Genomic DNA, 18,478 nt, shown 5'->3' on the forward strand with positions numbered 1-18,478 from the left:
ATTAAAGTGTGGCCAACATGCAATCACTATAGCCACACAGTATGTAGTATTTAGGAACGTCACCTAGACAGCATTGGTCTGTGAAACCATCCTTCCCACTGAGATTAGAAGCGGAGGGACTGAGGAAACTTAAGAAGCCACACTTACTAAAACAGGTTGCTCGAAAATAGAAACACAAAACAGCAGTTGTAATTCTGCCCACCTTGGAAAGACAGAAGATCCTAACACATAACTCCGAATCAATATGCGTGTAGTGTGATTGATCAGAACTTTTATCTCCCTCAAATTTTAAAATCGATATACAGACAGCAATCTTTCACCTGTATGGAATTCAAACTTTTTTCCAGTCTTAAAATATAAATTGTAGTTTAAAAACCAGGACAAAAAATTAGCTTTGAAGACTAACAGGTGAAACTGTGTGATATAGCAACAGGTAGGAGGAAGGTTGAAATTATATAGGTAAAGAATATCTGATAAAAATAAATAAGATGAAAAACAAAAATTACCTGCTACAGATGTCCTTTGCTTCCATACTATTTTTCTGCATTTTTAATAATCCTTTTTTCCCTCAAACTGTCATCATCACCTGAAATTCAAAATGCACGAAAATAAAAATACCAGATAACGGTAGAATAAAATACATAAATGTTAGAAGTTAAGCATCAAGAAAATAAAAGTACAATCATACACAACGAGAATTCTCTAAAATGGCTTATGCACTTATAAAGCTTCAAAACAGATTTTCTTGGTTCTTTTTGGGGGGTCAGTGAAAAAGGTTCAGGTGTGCTATGATATTGCTAAAAGCCTAACAGATAAACATATCTGCATTCAATTAAAAAAAGCAACCAATTTAATAAGTTTCTTCCCATTTTCTTTTGGAGTCAGTATTTAAAAATATATTATGTATTTAAATAACAATGACTAAACATAATTAAAAGATAAATATATAAGAAAAAACTAGAATCAGGATAATGTGACAGCAAAATAGCTACTGAATGAAAGAACGATAGCAAGAAATAGTTTAAACTACCGCAGCGCAAATACGCGAAATTCGTATGGAGATAAACAGGAAAACCCAATTACAGCACAAATACAGTATTCAGATTAAATTTTAAGTGAAATAACCACTATTGAAAAGGAATTATTTACATGTACGTGTTCACTTGGAAACTGAACACATTTTTCAAGAACAAAAATGCAAGTAGGACTTGAAATATCAGTTAATGTATTAATTTATTTCAGAACAGAAAGGTATTGAAACAAATTTAAAGTTACAAATAATGAAGGAAAACTATTTCTATATGATAAAACACTCAGAATAGTAAGTAATAAAATACTCAACAGAAAAAAAAGCAATGATAAGAAGAAATAAATTTCTGGAGAAGAGAAAACCATGCATACAAAAAAGCTTGCAAATCAACATGAAATAATGGAGAACATACACATAAAAAACAAATGCAAGAATAGAAACTCTTTATGTCACACAAAACAAAAAGTAGCAATTGACTGAAAAATATGACACAAGTAAAAAAAGCTAAAATACTTTTTAAAAATAAAGTTATTGTTAACACAGGGAATAAAATGTCCAAACGAAATTTTTATGATTCGGGAAAGTGAAAATTTAGTGCATTTTATCCAAAGATACACAACATTTTAACAGAGAATACAATTAATATCTCCGATTCCTTTCACACCAGAAACAACAGTATATGTTACACCTTTTACCATTCACAAAGTCAGTCAAAATCTTGCCAGAAAATGAAAATCGCTAAGACACTGTGGAAGTTAAAACTTTAGAAGCGGCAGTTATTATGTGAAAAAGGGAATAAAAATATAAATTAGATTAAATTATAAAGAAAAAGAAATGAAAATCTCCAACATTAGAGTCTTCGATATTTGAATTCTAAACCTTAAAGGAAATTAGCAGCAATAAGAAGTTAAAATTTGTTCCTTAGTTGCAGACTGTTAGAGCAATTTTATAAAAGTAAGCTTGAACTCTTGATTATGTCAAATAGAATTTCCGATATATATTTACTAATATGTAAAGGATCTAAAACTGAAAGTATGTTTCGAAGTCCATTAAACAAAAAGTGGAATTGCTGCAAAAAAATGGATAAAGGCATATCCTTTGTTTCTCTAACCATTCCGAAATCTGTTTATCAATTTCACAGTGCTCTGCGGCATGGAGGTAAGAAAGGAAGGAGTGGCCAACCGGCACTAGAAGTGAAGCACTGCTTCGAAGCTTCAGTCACCAGATGGGGTGTTCTTTGTTTACATTCAGAAGCTCGCTTGACAATGTTCTGATAGTATTTCAACACACAACAGTTCCATACAAATTGAAAAAGGAGCACTTTTGCATGAAAGAAACATTCATATGTGTGATGGATTATAGCAATTTGTATAGTTTAGTGACATTTATGCAAAATTCGCATCTTGGTTATTTTTTGATAACTAACAACAGCTATTTTCATTATGAATTTGTTTTATAAAATTCTATGCTGTTGAACGACAAAAATATAAATTTTAACAAAAATGTTATGCTTAAAGAATGAAAATACCTTACGGTACCTTTAAAATTGTATGCGTCTTTCAATACCCTTGATAGAGTATTCGCTACTTTTATTTTACGTCTCAAACGCCAAAATGTTTTAAATAAAATTTTTTTCACATCCATATATTATTTAACATGTACCTTTTAAAATTTTTTAGAGGAGAGGCTTGACTGTTGCTCATTTTAAACTCATCATTTTAATTTTATATATCTGAAAAATAATCCCTTTGGGCTTACACGTTTTACTTATTTGGGTTAATTAAAAATAAAATATAGTGAATGCACAGAAATTAAAGATTTGCACATGCCGGAAATGAAAAATATGAAATATGTATGGGTATTTATGCATGTGCTTGCAAAAAGCATGTATCTGCCTTTAACAAAATATATAAATATTCATTAAATTATTTATAAATGTATTTGAAATGAAGAATTTATTCATTTATAAACAACTGTGAAGAAATCTAATTATTAAATGTATCTAATTTATGATGATTATAAATGTTATCTAAATATATATTCAATATTAATACCTTAATATTGAATTGTAAACACAAATTGAAATCCTGTTGACAAATACGTTATAAAACTATTTAAGCGAGAATTGTTCGTACTGGAAAGCAATCTGTTAAAAGGCATTGTAAAGCAAATGCTATGAGATGTGCACTTAAGAAAGTAATAAAGAGTTTTGGAATATGTATTGTTGAAATTAATGGTAAAAAAAATGATAAGTATAATTAAAAGAATTATTCCCCTTGCATTTTATAATAACACAGTTACAAGTTTTAAATAATACTTTAAAAAAATCCTTTTTTTATTCCCTTTCAGAAATGTTCAGAAAAAGTTAAGTACTATTTAAAGTATTTCGCTAATTTCTAATAATTCTCTAATTTAAAATGAACCGAATAGAGCATTAATTATAAATTGACTTATATTTTTCGATTTAAAAGATGCCTCGGAAGCCAAAAAATCATGTCATATTTAAGAAGTATTTTAGGAAGAAGCTCTATAAATAGAAAAGAAATAATGCATAATTTTAATATTAATAATACAATAAACTTTGATCTTAATTTTTGTACCGAATAAAATCGAATTACCTTAAATTTTTTTTCTAATGTAATTAACGAAAACTTGTGAAAATATTTCATTCAAATTAAACCATTCTGAGAAAACTGTTCTGCGAAAAGTATAGCATTTAATTCCATTCAGAATGAAATGTTGTTTAAAAATATGTTGTTTTCATATACTTAGAACTCTGATGGTAAATGACTCAATGTTTTGGTCACCACGTAGGGATCGCTGGTGCTTCAGAGCAGGGTACACTTCAGAGCACCTGTTTAGGGCTACTCCATCTTACTTTCTACATCCATGCTCTGCGGTGGGGGGGAATGTTACTTTTTAATTAACCAAGAAAGCTTATGTTGAGTTTCAAAATAAATAGGAAAGAAAATCTTTATGAAATAAACAAATACGCCTGTGCCCCTTTAATTCACAGATGCACTTATAAAGAGGCGTGATTTCCAGTTTGTTTATTTCAATAAATCTCTCAAAACCAGAAGCACAAAACAGAAACTAATGCCAGTACAGGGAGGTCAAATGCTGTATGAATCGACCTATGTGAAAACAATTACCACTTAGCTCCATTTACTGGCTTTTAAAAATTAAAGTAAATCGTTCTGTTTCAATGTCGAGTATAGGCAACGCTGGGCTCGTAGGAACAGAATCGTTGCGTACGCGACGCTGGTCCTGAACGCGTTAAAGAGGATTGAGCCTGGTACAACTATTTATTCAGATGGCTGGAAATCTTACAAGGATTTACGTAAAAAAGATTTTGAAGATTTATTTGTGAATCACAGTATCAATTTTGAGGATAGTGAGAACCGTGAGGGCTAATCTTTGGAATATGGTAACAGGTAGTTTGGCGACATTTTGGTAAGGCGATAAAGGTTACTAGCTAGGACTTTAGCAGTTTACATGGATAAAGTCAAGAGTTTGCGCAATGCCATTTTTGGGCAATTCTGGGATATTTTTTTAAGTGAAAATACGTCGACGTGTACATGGATGCTACCGTGTATGTGCAATTGGCTGATCTTTACAATATGGTAACTGGTAGTTTGGCGACATTTTGGAGGCGATAAAGGTTACTACCTGGGACTTTGGTAATAATGTGAGCAGTACTCAGTTCCGATTACGCATTATTTTGTGCGAGGGAAATGAGAGATCATGTGATATTAACGGACGAATTACGGTTCTTTAATCGGAAAAAGGGGAAAATCGTGAAAAAATCTGGAAATTTTGTATTTTCCTTTATTCTGTGTTGTGTGAAACAGTGTTCGTTAACTTTTGGATCCCATGGCCCTAACTAAAGTGAATTCGAAATGCGTATTTAGTGGGATTGAAAGGGGTAATAAGTGTTTCTTTAAGGTTGTGCGAGATAGAAGTAAAGGTGTTTGATTAAGTTATTTATTTTACCTGGTACCTTGGTGTGAACTATAAGTATGACTTTAAAGATCCTGAAACAGAAATAAGAAAAGTTTATCGGACACGTAATCAAGATTCTGAACACGTAATCAAGAATAGGTAAGTTAGTATTTTTAATTATTTGAGGATATTATTTTTATGCATTGTTCTAAACGTAAGGTGGAAGTAAAGTAATTTGCGTAAACGTGCATGGAAATAATTTAAATATTTGACACTAAGTATTTGTAACCATTTGTAATGAAGTAAAGGTATGAATCAGTTAGTGACGTTTGTAATATAATAGATAATGTAGAGGTAAAAGTTTTTGGATATTTTATTTATTTTATACGGGGAAATGTTCATATTTGGAAAGGGTATGTACTTTTTCGCGATCAGGTAATTTCATATATGTTCTTTTTACCGGGTTTAAAGATTCAGAAAATTGTTATGCATTTTCGTGAAATTTTTCTAATTTATGAGAAAAAAGCTGTGTACATGGATATAGTAAAGAGTGTGCGCAATGCCATTTTTGTGCAATTCTGGGATATTTTTTTTAAGTAAAAATAAGTCGGCGTGTACATGGTTTATGTGTATGTGTTATTTTGAAAAACGCGTAAGGAGTATGGTATTGTGCACTTTTTCCCAATTTTGCAGTGAGTATTTGTCATGATTAAGCAGTTTTGTTAGATAAAATTTCTAGCGTAAGTGTAATTCGGCTAGCAAATTGTTGGAAGAAGTGTTCAGTAGATAAAAAGAAAAGAAACATGTCTTTACTTCGTGAAGACAAAATGGCGGCGGAAAAAAAAAATAGAGGGTTGCTGTAGGAGAGTTGGTCGGCAAATTTTCGCCAAAAATACGCCAAGTTACCATAATGTAAAGATCAACCGTGCAATTCTTAAAAACGCGGCAAGCAGTGGGTGATTCTGCACTTTCTCTCAATTTCGCACCTAATCTTCGTTAAGATTAAGCACTTTTGTTCCATAAAAGTTCTAGCATAAGCGTAATACGGCTAGCAGATTGTTGGAAAAAATGTTGAGTAAAAAAAAACAAAACATGCCTTTACTTCGTGAAAACTAAACGGCGTCCAAAACAAAACTACCAGGTTGCTGTAGCAGGGTTGGTCGCCAAATTTTTGCCAAAAAATCGCCAAGTTATCATAATCCAAAGATTAACCAGAATCAGTTTGGCTGTTATATAAATACGATAGAGGGTATGTGATGGCATGTTAAAACTATGTTGCTTACTTATGATAGAAAATGTGATTTTGAGTTTTATTTGGCAGTTTATTTTTTTCTATTACTGTTCTGAAACGAGAGAAGATCCTTTCAACAAATTTGTGGAAATTGTAAGAACTGTTGAGTGGGATAAATTGAAAATTTGTTTATAAAATATTTGATGGAAATATTTGCATTTCTTGTTTTGAATTGTTGTTTTGCTGAGGTTTAAAATTGATACTTCTGCTGTTTGAAGAAGCATTCACAATGATAAGTGCATTTTATTTTATTTTTGTTTTTATTTTGTAGAATGTTATGTTCATTGTTTTTTTGCAATGAATTTCTGTCATTATTGCTGATTTTTTTTAATTGTTTGTAATTTATTTTAGTTTATTTTGTTGATTTGTGCGCAATGCTGAGGCTGTGTGTGATGCCTAGATTGTGCAATTTGCTGATTTTTTTTCAAGTTAAAACAGAACACTGTGTACATGGTATTGTTTGAAATTTATTGTTGTTATGTTAGTTTATTTTAACAGCTCGTAAAATGGAAAAATAAAACTTCCTAGCCATCACTGTTTACCTAAGAAGGAAACAAGATTCTTGTACATAACTCAGATTTAAAAGATATATTAATCCGACTATTATCTAACTCAAATTTATAATTTAATATACAAAATAACCATTTGTGACATTACTGCATGGAATTCAAAACTTTTTTCAGGCTTCAAATATAAACATTGCTTTAAAAGTTAAGACACAAAATTAGTTATTTCTCCCATTTCTTCATAATCTCTCTTTCCTCTCAACATGCCTCCCAAATCCAAAAGTGTGCAAAAATGAAGGTGCCAAATTACCCTACTAATTAAAGGCTCAATTAGATATAAAATGAATAATTAAGCCTTATGTTTAATAATTAGAAAGTAAAAAAAAATCATACACAACAACAAGCACCTAACTTGGGTTTTTTTTTTCATTTATAACATGTCAACAATAATTTTGCCTATTTCGCAGTTTGGAGTCTAGCAATGTGGTACATTATTACTAAAACCCTAAAACTTAAAACATAGTAGCAGTGAAGAAGAAAAGAACTTTAATTCGTACCTTTTCATAATCTTATTCTACCAACACCCTCTTTTTAAACCTCAATCTACACAACAGTGTATAAAGCGACAAATCCACAAGAAAACATTGGAATCATCTTAAATGACAGCACAGAGTATGTTGAATGTAAATACGAAAACTCCATATGATTTAAAATACAGTAGAATGAAAATGGAAACCGCTTAAGGGAAAAAAGCACATCCAAATTCTAGGGATAAACAACACACATATTTCATTTAGTGCAGCAGCACAAATGGAAACAAAGAAATACACAGAGGTACATGCTTACCTGAATAAAGGATGGATTTAGAATAAAATATTCAAGTAGTGAAAAAAATTGATGCATAAAAAATTAAATTATTTCATATAAGATGGGCTTAGCAATGATAAAAAAAATTACGAATATTGAAAGAAAAGAAAATACTTCAATTAGATAAATGCTGATAGTAATAGAAACAATAAATTATTGAACGAAGAGCAGTAACAAATTAGCATAGTACAAGCAAATTAACTACTATCGAAATGACATCACAAAAAAACAGTTTAATAAAAAGGGATTAAAACACTCTGCATAATTACCTTACATTACGTTACTGGAAAAAAGGCTTAGCCAAGTTTACGTTAATGCAAAATAAGGCTTCACCAAGAAAGTTAAGTCAAGGAATTTCTGACTGAATTCAAATTAAAATGGGGAATATATTGAATTCACAACTTAAATAACATATAATAATGTCTTAAAGTTCACTTAGGCAGGAAATTTTGATTGGTTAGCTTTGGTGAAGTCAAATGACGTATTTGGAATAGCAACCACTACCAACACCGACACTACCTACCTTGGAGTAAAAATCTCAAGGAGGTTAACTAGAAAAAACAAAATCCTCAGCAAATTATTCTTTAATCAATTAACGTTTATAAAAACAGCCGTATTTTATTTTTCAGCTTCGTAAACAAGTTTGCAAAAATAGTAATTTTTATTCATTTTTTTAACTTTCCGAATAAACATTTTCTACCGCAGGAAATTTTAAATGCAATTTTCTAATATCTTACCTTCATATGTATTAAATGTCGTTTCAACAATCCTCACAAGCTCAGCATGGAAATTTGCAGATAGTAATTGGATATTTCAAATTCCGTTAAGCCACAGTCGATACTATGTGGATTTCTCGAATGTGCTCATATATAACATTTTTCCTTTTATACTTCTTGTAGTAGTACATTCATTCAAATACTGTTACCTGTTGATTAGAGTCGGTGTTGTTCGATTTTCTTTTATTTGAAATTATCATTTTATATATGATTTGGCAACACTGCCGGAGCAAGGATTCAATTGAAGGGAATTTTAAATGTTATGTTTGTGAAAATGAATCATTGGATGTTGATTATTTTGCATTGCTTTCTTTACGTTTCTATATTTACACATTTATGCCCCCTTATTTACGTTTCTTTTCATCTGCCATTCTAATCCTGCAACCGATCACATCGTTTATTCAATGTTTTAGTGAATCTGAGGTGAGTTTAATAATTTTGACTCATCGGTTGAATCAAAATATTGAATTAATGATTGTTGCTTTGCAGTTCTGTAGGAAGTAGTGTGTGTTTGTGCGCGCATTTTTAATTGGATATGTATCTTGTACTTTTTTAGTACAAAATTTGGGGAAAGTGCAGAATCACCCACTGCTTCGCGCGTTTCCCTTCGCCAACTTGAATATAACAGGTAAAAGAATTGCACAAACTCGGGATCCATGTACACATCGACCTATTTTCATTAAATACTGAATCCTATCTAAAGATCTGTATATAAATAAATTTACTGAGACTTGGTATTGAAGAAATGGAAATGAAATATTAGGGTAATATTATCCTAAGTGTTAGTACTAGAAATAATTTAAGGGATATCTAAACCCAGAACAATTACTTTTCTGTATTTCTCACACAAATTGCAAGACCTCCTTAATATTCAGCACTATTTGCAGCTAACAAAATGGGCTAATCTTTGGAATATGGTAACAGGTAGTTTGGCGACATTTTGGTAGGCGATAAAGGTTACTACCTAGGACTTTGGGAATAATGTGAGCAGTACTCAGTTCCGATTATGCATTATTTTGTGTGAGGGAAATGAGAGATCATGAGATATGTCATGTGACATTAATGGACGAATTACAGTTCTTTAATGGGAAAAGGGGGAGGGAAATCTGGAAATTTTGTATTTAGCTTCATTCTGTGTTGTGTGAAACAGTGTTGGTTAATTTTTGGATCCCATGGCCCTATCTAAAGTGAATTCGAAATGGGTATTTAGTGGGATTGAAAGGGGTAGTAAAAAGTGTTTTTTTTAAGGTTGTGCAAGATAGAAGTAAAGATTGTTTATTAAGTTTTATTAAGCAGTATATTCTACCTGGTACAATAATATCTGATTGCTGGAAGTCATATATCTGTTTGGAGGATGAAGGTTTTCAACATCTTGCTGTGAACCATAAGTATGATTTTAAAGATCCTGAAACAGGCGCACATACGATTGCTTTTTATTTAGCGGAGGAAATAAGAAAAGTTTATCCGCCACGTAATCAAGATTCTGAAGAAGATTAGGTAAGTTAGTATTTTTAATTATTTAAGGATATTATTTTTAGGCATTGTTCTAAATGTAAGGAGTAAATAAATTAATATGGTATTATTGGAAAATTGTTATTAGCAATGATTTAGTTTAAAGTAATTAGGATTGTAAGCTAATTTTTATTAATTTAATGTATGTGCTTATTTATATTTTAAGTAGTGTTTTTTAATTTAATTATATTTTAATTAAAGGATAGTTATTTTGTGAATTATATGTTTGTAGCAATTTGGTATACGTTTCAGTGGAAGTAAACGTGCATGGAAATAATTTAAATATTTGACACTAAGTATTTACAACCATTTTTAATGTTTGCGTTAAATTCGTTGGTGACGTTTATAATATATAATTTAGAGGTAAAAGTTTTTTTTTTTTTTTTTTTTTATTTTTTATTTTATACGTGGAAATGTTCATCCTTGGAAAGGGTATATACTTTTTCGCGATCAGGTAATTTCATATATGTCCTTTTGACCGAATTTAAAGATTCACAAAATTTTCATGCATTTTCGTGAAATTTTTCTAATTTATGAGAAAAAAGCAATGTAGATAGATAAAGTCAAGAGTGTGCGCAATGCCATCTTTGTGCAATTCTGGGATGTTTTTTTAAGTAAAAATAAGTCAACGTGTACATGGTTACTGTGTATGTGCGATTCTGAAAAACACGGCAAGGAGTTTGCGATTCTGCACTTTTTCCCAATTTTGCAGTTAATATTTGTCATGATTAAGCAGTTTTGTTCCATAAAATTTCTAGCATAAGTGTAATTCAGCTAGCAAATTGTTGGAAAAAGTGTTGAGTAAATAAAAAGAAAAGAAACATGTCTTTACTTCGTGAAGACAAAATGGCGGTGAAAAAAAAAATAGAGGGTTGCTGTAGCAGAGTTTGTCACCAAATTTTCGCCAAAAAATTGCCAAGTTACCATAATCCAAAGATTAACCGTAAAATGTTTTATAATTCCATATTTAACATAAATAGAAAAAAAAAAAAAAAGTGTGGTTGATTTTTACATTATGGTAACTTGGCGATTTTTTGGCGATCAACTCTCCTACAGCAACCCTCTATTTTTTTTTTCCCACCGCCATTTTGTCTTCACGAAGTAAAGACATGTTTCTTTTCTTTTTATCTACTGAACACTTCTTCCAACAATCTACTAGCCAAATTACACTTACGCTAGAAATTTTATCTAACAAAACTGCTTAATCATGACAAATATTCACTGCAAAATTGGGAAAAAGTGCATAATACCATACTCCTTACGCGTTTTTCAAAATAACACATACACATAAACCATGTACACGTCGACTTATTTTTACTTAAAAAAACATCCCAGAATTGCACAAAAATGGCATTGTGCACACTTTTCACTATATCCATGTACACTGCTTTTTTCTCATAAATTAGAAAAATTTCACGAAAATACATGACAATTTTTTTAATCTTTAAACCCGTTAAAAAGAACATATATGAAATTACCTGATCGCGAAAAAGCATATACCCTTTCCAAATATGAACATTCCCACGTATAAAATAAATAAAATATCCAAAAACTTTTACCTCTCAATTATCTATTATATTTTAAACGCCACCAACGAATTCATACCGCAAGCATTACAAATACTTAGTGTCAAATATTTAAATTATTTCCATGCACGTTTACTTCAACTAAAACATATACCAAATTCCTACAAACATAAAATTCACAAAATAACTATCATTTAATTAAAATATCACTAAACCATGTACACGTCGATTTATTTTTACTTAAAAAAACATCCCAGAATTGCACAAAAATGGCATTGCGCACACTCTTCACTATATCCATGTACACTGCTTTTTTCTCATAAATTAGAAAAATCTCACGAAAATGCATAACTATTTTCTGAATCTTTAAACCCGGTAAAAAGAACATATATGAAATTACCTGATCGCGAAAAAGTACATACCCTTTCCAAATATGAACATTTCCCCGTATAAAATAAATAAAATATCCAAAAACTTTTACCTCTACATTATCTATTATATTACAAACGTCACTAACTGATTCATACCTTTACTTCATTACAAATGGTTACAAATACTTAGTGTCAAATATTTAAATTATTTCCATGCACGTTTACGCAAATTACTTTACTTCCACCTTACATTTAGAACAATGCATAAAAATAATATCCTCAAATAATTAAAAATACTAACTTACCTAATCTTCTTCAGAATCTTGATTACGTGTCCGATAAACTTTTCTTATTTCTGTTTCAGGATCTTTAAAATCATACTTAGAGTTCACACCAAGGTACCAGGTAAAATAAATAACTTAATAAAACATCTTTACTTCTATCTCGCACAACCTTAAAGAAACACTTATTACTACCCCTTTCAGTCCCACTAAATACCCATTTCGAATTCACTTTAGTTAGGGCCATGGGATCCAAAAATTAACGAACACTGTTTCACACAACACAGAATAAAGCCAAATACAAAATTTCCAGATTTTTTCCCGATTTCCTCCCTTTTCCGATTAAAGAACCGTAATTCATCCATTAATATCACATGACATATCCCATGATCTCTCATTTCCCTCACACAAAATAATGCGTAATCGGAACTGAGTACTGCTCACATTATTACCAAAGTCCCAGGTAGTAACCTTTATCGCCTCCAAAATGTCGCCAAACTACCAGTTACCATATTCTAAAGATCAGCCAAAAGTCTTTTTGAAGTTTCTTTTTTAAAAGTAGTGCGGTTACTTTACACTAAAACCACAGTTGTGGTTAAATTAACTGCTTTGAAACTTTGAGTCCTTATTTTGCCCACACCATATTGGTCTGAAAAATGAAATTTTAAAAAAATATATTTACGAGCACCTTTTGCCGAAACTTGGCGATACATAGATACCAAGTTTGTGCAATTCTTTGAGTTGTTATTTTGGCTTATGGTGCCACTACACAAAGCCAAAATAACAAGACTTGCACAAACTCGGTATCCATGTACGCATCAACCTATTTTCACTTGAAAAAACATTAGAGAATTGCACACTCCCTTGACTTTATCCATGTAAACATCGACCTATTTTCACTTAAAAAAACATTAGAGAATTGCACACTCTTGGTGATAAATGAAACAACTTCGCGATAATATAAGAGGTACCTTTTTCTCTACTCTAACCATGAAATTTCTTGACTTTTCGTAAAATTATTCAGATATACAGCATAAATGATTTCAAAGCAAATAATGCTTTAGTTTTAGATTTACACACATCTATACCTAGAACCATGAGAGCAATTAATCTCGTTGACTTATCAATATAATATTGAAAAATGCCATTCTTTACAACATTTTTTTTTTTTTTTTTTTTTTTCCTGTTGTTGTTGAAGTGCATTATAAACAAATTGTTCTAATGTACAGGAGGACTACTGTATGTATGATTGTGATTTGTAAAACAAAATCTAAGTAAGTGGAATGTTGTTTATTTGTCATCAAAAATTGTATCATTAAGTTTTTAGAATTTAATTTACTTGAACATTGTCATTGTAGTGAACAGATTTAGTGCTTGGCATTTCTTAGCTGTAAGCTATATGGCAGTCTGAGTAAATTTTTATTTAAACACATGTTGGCGATGTAAGTTTCACATATAAAACACAAAATATATTTCAAAATTTTTGTTTTTAAATTGGCACTGAAAGAACACTATACCAATATTTAATACCTCATCTTTCATGAATTTGCCATAAGTGTTTTCAAATGTTTCAAAATAATCAGAAAAGTGAATTGAAAGCTGAAAATTATCTATTTCATTTTATTATCACCTGAAATTTATCTATTTCAGATGATAAATCTAATTATAATTTTCCTTCCTCAAAATAAATAATGTTGTGATATCTTTTTCTCAATAAAGTCTTCATATTAGTGGAAGATAATATCCACCAAATTTTCAAACTTTATTCTCTGTATTTTCACAGAATCCGAATCCTTATTACATATTAATTATGCTTTGACATTTTTATTTTAAATCACCTTTGATATTTATGAAATATAAAGGTATGCTGATGTTTTCTTATTTTTTTTCTATAAAATTAATTCATACTGAGGGGAAATATTAGTCATTTAGTGAATGACTAATATGTCCCCAAGTCCATCATTTGAACACAGAAAACAACAATGGGCCTTTTTAACAGCACTTTGTTTTTCTTGTAATGTTAATTTAGGAGCTCTTTTACAGTTCCACTATTTATGTTCCTCAGAACAAAAATATGCAGATTTTCTTATTATTTAGATTCGATGCCAAAAGTTCTGTTGCTGATGATATGCTGGGTTGAATTTTCCCTTCAGTAATCTCTTGACGGTTATTAAAATAGTTTGTCTTTTTACGCAGTCCAAAACTGTGAGTGGCAATAACAATTCTCTCCCCTTCCTTTTCAGCTTGAAGAAAACTAAGAAGACAATCTAGATCATTTGTAGGTGTAATCTTAATCAAAGAGGGCATTTCTTCGGAAGCACTTCCGCAGAGAACCCGGTAAATGTAAACATCGCCAACTTTGGCAATAAAAGTTCAAACCTGGTAACCTATCGGATTCATCGGATTCGCTTGTTTGAAGGTTGCAACCATTCCTCTTGCGTTCATTTTGTTGAATTATCACTGTCGTTGTTCACATTTGGAGATTTATATTCTTCTTCTCTTATTTATTATTATTTTTTCTGATTTTCCACGCTATTTTTCTGAATTTTTTAACAATGAATGGATAGAAATATTTTCATTATAATTAAAGAAGTTTTCGTCGATAGATGCCGGTTCACGACTCCAATTTTTATGGCGTAAAATTTTAACAAGATACTATATTGTTAATGCTTTTCTAACAATAACCTTTCCGAGGATGGCAGGTGTGACATAACTAGCTGATTAAATTGAAATAAAAAATAATATTAATTATCTAAGATGACAGAGTAGTTTGATGCATTCCCATGGTCATCAAAATTAGCAAACCACTGCTGGTGTAAGGAATACAGTTCAAATTACTCTTGAAAAATAATAAAATGTATGAAGTTCTAGTTTTGTTAACAATGCTACTGAAGAAAATTAGATTACTGTTAAAGGTTATATGTATTGTGAAATATATTATGAAAAATACAGCTTTATTTTCGTATATCACGTTTAACCGGTTAGTTTTACATCTACATGCTTATTATCTGTGAATTTTTACTACCATATGCTTAATGTTTTGTTTTGTCTGCTAATTTGAATTTACATGCACTAAAAATCACGTTTATGGCTCTGCTCATCCCTTGGCGAGTAAAAATTGAAACGGCGCCAACAAGTTCTCTGCGGATGAAAACCCGATTCTTCCTTCGCTCGCTGATGGGCGGTTCTAAAACGTTCCCATGCTTTTAAAGTTTCATCTGGAAGAGCTGACTCAACAAGAGGGTAAAGCATTGCAGATATTTGTCTTTGGTAACTCCTAAAGTCTCTAAAGCTCTAAGTTTCGTTTCCAACTGATCGTACAATTTTCGAAGTGAAGACTTTTGTGACTTATGTTTTAACAGCACAATATATAACAGATCTCGAACATAAACTTCGATGAGTAACTTCTCTTTGCCATATCATACTTGCAACTGTTTCACCACTTTTCATAGTTTTCACCACCAGGAGGAAAACTTTTAATTAGCTCATCAGCGGATGAACTCTTCTGCATAGCTTTAGCTGAATATACATATTTATCATGATTATCAAGGCTTGAATCTTTATCAATTTTTTGAAATTGTCCCCAAAAGCACAGCCAATTCTTGATATTCCCATCAAAAGTGGGTAAATTAATTTTAAGGTAATGTAATAAATTATTAGGTACAGTACTTACAACTACAGGAACAGTAGATGCAGCAGCATGTTGATTTTTTTCATTAATGATATCCTTTAATTTGTTCTCTAAAACTCTCCACTTGTCAATATAGCTCCCTGATACATCAATTGTTTCTTCGATATCTTCCTCCTTCTCTTGGGATGTAAACAAAAGTTCTCTAAATTCATATTCACACGCCACCATTAATTTTGCTTTCTCTTTAAACAAAATATATGTAAGTCTCTAATAAATCAGACTGGATCAAATGTAAAGTAATAAACAGAGGAGTGTTATTCTACACAACGTTTATTGACGAACACCAAAGACGAACTGATACATATATATAATTATGACATCACAGTTTCTTTTTACAAACACTACCGCCATCTATTGGCAATCTAAGGATAAATAAGCGTAAACTCAAGGCCTGCCAGTGTGAAAATATTCTTTTGTGTTTTCGGTTGCCTGTGTGATATTCCTACTGACCACAAGATGGCACTACAATTCTGCTACACTTTGTGATGTTTACAAAAATTGGAAGGTACAACTCTGATATACGCCCTAATTTCACCAAATGTGGCGATATGTGTTCTGCACTGGTTTTGGTGCGATTGCGTGTTGTATGGCACCCCTGTTGACATTGAAAAATCTTTCGCTGGACTTCGTTGGTTCCCGTCATGCTTTGTGTCTAGCTAGGGGGAAAAGATTTAATGGTGAAAATTGTTGAATTGAAGTTCGGCATAAGAAAATATTGTCATGGCCATCCTGTTGAGGGGCAATGGGTATTTGGAGGTGTGGAAAGAAGGTATGGGAGATTATTTTTAGTGGCTGTGCGTGATAGAAGTAGGGATTTGTGATTATTTGTTATTTTATTTATTTGTGAACCATAGTATGAATTTTCTGGATAGTGTGTCTGGCTGTCATATAAATACAATAGTGATTACATGGCGGCATGTTAAAGGCGGTATGAAATTGGTATTTCTGCTGTTCGGAAAAGCATTAATGGTAAGTGCATTTTATTTTATTCTTGTTCTTATTTTGTAGAATGTTATGTTCATTGTTTTTTTAGTATGAATTTCTTCCGTTATTGTTGTTTTTTTGAATTGTTTGAAATTTATTTTAGTTATTTTGTTGATTAGTGTGTACCGTCTAAATTGTGCAATTCGTAGATGTTTATTAAAGTTGAAACAGAATGCTGTGTACATGGTATTCTTTAAAATTTACTGTTGTTATGTTAATTTATTAAAGCGAGGTGTGCGTAGTTCGTAAATTCGTTCGTTGCCTACATGGTGCCATTCGTAGATGTTTTTTTAAGTTAAATCATGTCGCTGTGTACATGGACTCTTGTCAAATAATTTTGGTTAGAAACTTCATGGTTTTGCTATCTAAATTTTTTGTTTTTGTTTTGGATTTTTAGCTTAAATTGTGTGTTCAAAATGGGGTTTTTGGAGACATTTTATGCTTAAAGTTCGAAATGTAGACAAAAAATTTAGATAGCAATATGGCAGCGTGGAGTTTCTTGCTAAAAATATTTGGCGAGAAATTTGGCGCCTTGAGGGTGCATATCAGAGTAGTTCCAATCGGAAAAGTACCAAAAACAAATTCTGTCTTGTTATATGCAAAGTTTAAAAACGATTAATCCATAGTAGTCAGAAATTGTTGATTTTTTATTAGTAAAAATATTTCGAACTACTCCGATATGCGTCCTCAAGGCGCCAAATTTCTCGCCAAATATTTTTGGCGAGAAACTCCACGCTGCCATATTGCTATCTAAATTTTTTGTCTACATTTAAGCCTAAAATGTCTCCAAAAACCATGTTTTGAACACACAATTTAAGCTAAAAATCCAAAACAAAAACAAAAAATTTAGATAGCAAAACCATGAAGTTTCTAACCAAAATTATTTGACAAGAGTCCATGTACACAGCGATATGATTTAACTTAAAAAAACATCTACGAATGGCACCATGTAGGCAACGAACGAATTTACGAACTACGCACACCTCGCTTTAATAAATTAACATAACAACAGTAAATTTTAAAGAATACCATGTACACAGCATTCTGTTTCAACTTTAATAAACATCTACGAATTGCACAATTTAGACGGTACACACTAATCAACAAAATAACTAAAATAAATTTCAAACAATTGAAAAAAACAACAATAACGGAAGAAATTCATACTAAAAAAACAATGAACATAACATTCTACAAAATAAGAACAAGAATAAAATAAAATGCACTTACCATTAATGCTTTTCCGAACAGCAGAAATACCAATTTCATACCGCCTTTAACATGCCGCCATGTAATCACTATTGTATTTATATGACAGCCAGACACACTATCCAGAAAATTCATACTATGGTTCACAAATAAATAAAATAACAAATAATCACAAATCCCTACTTCTATCACGCACAGCCACTAAAAATTAATCTCCCTTACCTTCTTTCCACGCCTCCAAATACCCATTGCCCCTCAACAGGATGGCCACGACGATATTTTCTTATGCCGAACTTCAATTCAACAACTTTCACCATTAAATCTCCCCCTCCCTAGCTAGACACAAAGCATGACAGGAACCAACGAACTCCAGCGAAAGATTTTTCAACGTCAACAGGGTTGCCGTACAACACGCAATCGCGCCAAAAACCAGCGCAGAACACATATCGCCACATTTGGTGAAATTAGGGCATATATCAAAGTTGTACCAAA

General features: G+C 31.4%; 1 protein-coding gene across 2 annotated transcripts in view; it reads left to right on the forward strand.

The window, feature by feature from the left end:
• The first annotated feature begins 8,503 nt into the window (after positions 1-8,503).
• Positions 8,504-18,478, forward strand: part of LOC146993264 (DNA repair protein XRCC2-like) — a 37,748-nt gene continuing 27,773 nt past the window's right edge. The window contains exon 1 of one of the 2 annotated variants that reach the window (XM_085807561.1): positions 8,504-8,835. The gene's annotated coding sequence lies outside the window, so the exon portion shown is untranslated. The remainder of the gene's footprint in view (positions 8,836-18,478) is intronic. The other variant, XM_085807562.1, reaches the window with a different exon arrangement.

The sequence above is a fragment of the Stegodyphus dumicola genome, chromosome X1 (genome assembly GCF_044657685.1).
Source record: "Stegodyphus dumicola isolate Sdum_Otavi_A_Nest chromosome X1, ASM4465768v1".
Classification (NCBI taxonomy): domain Eukaryota; kingdom Metazoa; phylum Arthropoda; class Arachnida; order Araneae; family Eresidae; genus Stegodyphus; species Stegodyphus dumicola.